General features: G+C 46.9%; 1 protein-coding gene across 7 annotated transcripts in view; it reads left to right on the plus strand.

The window, feature by feature from the left end:
• Positions 1–2,433, plus strand: part of WDR59 (WD repeat domain 59) — an 86,207-nt gene that overhangs the window by 4,941 nt on the left and 78,833 nt on the right. The gene's annotated exons all lie outside the window — the stretch shown is intronic.

Here is a 2,433-nt window from a genome sequence, read left to right on the forward strand (position 1 = left end):
GTGTTGTTTCTTAACCCTTTAGAGGTGAAAAAGACATTAACCCTTAGCTATCTGTTTATGACAGCTTCATTTGCTTGAAATCCTTGTGTGACAGTGTAGTGACTATCAAATATCTGAACAGTCAAGGCAGCTCTGGGCCTGCTAAGCAAAATATTTTTTAAAAATCATAACCTCTATTGCCAAGAAAATGAGCATTTTAAACTGAAGTTTGGTGCTAAGCATCCCATGTTTGCTGAATGCATACAGTGCATACTTTTAATCAATTGAGAATAACTTTTTTATTGTTTTTGCTCAATTGCTGATCGTATATTTATTCCTCTTATTAAAGTGACTATACCAGGAGTTCTAGTTTTCTTTTCTCCAGCTTAATCATCTAAAATCTGATGTGCAAATTATATCTTGTTCGTATAGCGATGACCCATTTAAAACATTTGGGGAACAGATCCATGTCTAACGTGCTGATTTTACTGTTTTTGTTACCGCTTGGGTTGCCGGGGAAAACAACATTTATGTTGTTTTCTATGGCGGTTTATTTCTAATCTACGTCATTCAGTTGGTTTGATTGGAAGAAAATTGGGGGCCCTCTTTTCAAGAAAACAATAAGGCAAGATTATATTTTGGAAGCTGCTGCTTATAGTGAAACCCTCTTACAAATGCATCCAAATGTAGATGTTTTAAAATATACTAAATAAGGAAACATGCTTAAAAAAAGCATGAGCAATTGCAACAACAGTTGAACACAGTAGCTCTGTCTGTTACAGTTCTGGGCAGTGCACCTGTATTCTCCCTCTGTGGTCCAGCAAGAGTTCCCACTTTTAACTTCTAGCTCCACAGCAGTCACCTCTTTTGGGTGTACTCTCTTTCTTCTGAGCTGGGTATCTCCAGGCAGCCTACACTGTGAATTCCCCAGTAGAGCCAGGCTGCCTAAGCAGGGACTGCTTTACTCTTTGTCTCAGAGACAGAAAACAATGTAATTACCACACAGCTCTTTCTAAGCAAGCACATTTACTCTTACGGTAAAAGGATGACAGAGAAAACATACTAACACAATAAAAGAGCCTATACTACACATGCCAATAAGCATACCAGAGAGTACCCCAATTCCAACTAAGGGTCTGGCCAGTAAACAGTCCTTTAAACCCCACCAGCAGGGCCGGTGCAACCATTTAGGTGACCTAGGCAGTTGCCTAGGGCATTAGGATTTAGGGGGCGCCATTTTCTTCAGCAGCAACCGCGGCGGCTGGATTTTCTGCTGCGCTGGTCGCCGCCGGCATTTAAGTGGAGGGAGCTGGGGCTGGGGACCGCGGGGAGGACCGCCTGCAGCAAGTAAGGGGGGGAGGGCGGCACGCAGGGGAACTCCCACCCTCAGCTCACCCCTGCACCGCCTGTTCTCCGAGCACCCCGTGGATGCTTCACTTCTCTCGCCTCCCAGGCTTGTGGTGCCTAAGCTGATTGGCACCACAAGCCTGGGAGTTGGGAGAAGTGAAGCAGCCACAGTCTGCTCGGAGAAGAGGGGGGGCAGGGGTGAGCTGCCAATCAGCTTAGGCGCCGCAAGCCTGGGAGGTGGGAGAAGTGAAGCAGTGACAGCGTGCTCGGGGTGGAGATGGAGCAGAGGTGAGCTGGGGTGGGGGGTGGTGCCTCAGGGTGGGGAGCTGCTGCAAGGGGGGCACCTCAGGGTGGGAGCACGGTGGGGGGGAGGGCGTAAGGTGGATGTTTCACCTAGGGCACGAAACATCCTTGCACTGGCCCTGCCCACCAGGGATTATTTCTGTGGTTACAAATTCATAACCCTTTTTGCTCGGAACAAGGCGACCCTTTCAAGAAAGGACTGCCCCTTCCCCACTTAGACAGATGGTCCTGTCCATTTGTAGGATCAGAAAGAAGGCCCTGAGTCTGTTTTAACTCAGGCTGTTTAACCAGAACTCCTTTCTTTGTCTGTTGGTCTATGGAGAATCCCGTTTGAGCCTGTGTATGCAAGCCTCCCCATGGATACTGCTCTGGAGGTGTTACAGAGGGAGTGAATTTGCCTAACCAGCCTTCCTGTTCTTAGCTCCTGTTAGAACTGTGATACCTCTCCCCCATGGAATTACATGCAGTCCCTGGCTGCAATGACAGACCAACTTAATTCAGTCAGGTTTGTGCAGGATATTGCAGGAAATTACCATCTGTCACACTACTTCTTTAGGAACAAATATGTTGAGTTAATACATCTTCTCTGTAATGAATCCAGCCTACAGCCTTGTCATAAACAGATAATGCCTCTTTCACCTGTAAAGGGTTAACAAACAGTGACCTGCAACACCTGACCAGAGGACCAATCAGGAGACAAGATACTTTCAACTCTCGGTGGAGGGAAGTCTTTGTTTGTGTGTTCTTTTCTTTGTCTGTTGTCATCTCTGGGATCTGAGAGGGACTGGACGTACTACAGGCTCT

This window comes from Chelonoidis abingdonii, chromosome 19, assembly GCF_003597395.2.
Source record: "Chelonoidis abingdonii isolate Lonesome George chromosome 19, CheloAbing_2.0, whole genome shotgun sequence".
Lineage (NCBI taxonomy): Eukaryota > Metazoa > Chordata > Testudines > Testudinidae > Chelonoidis > Chelonoidis abingdonii.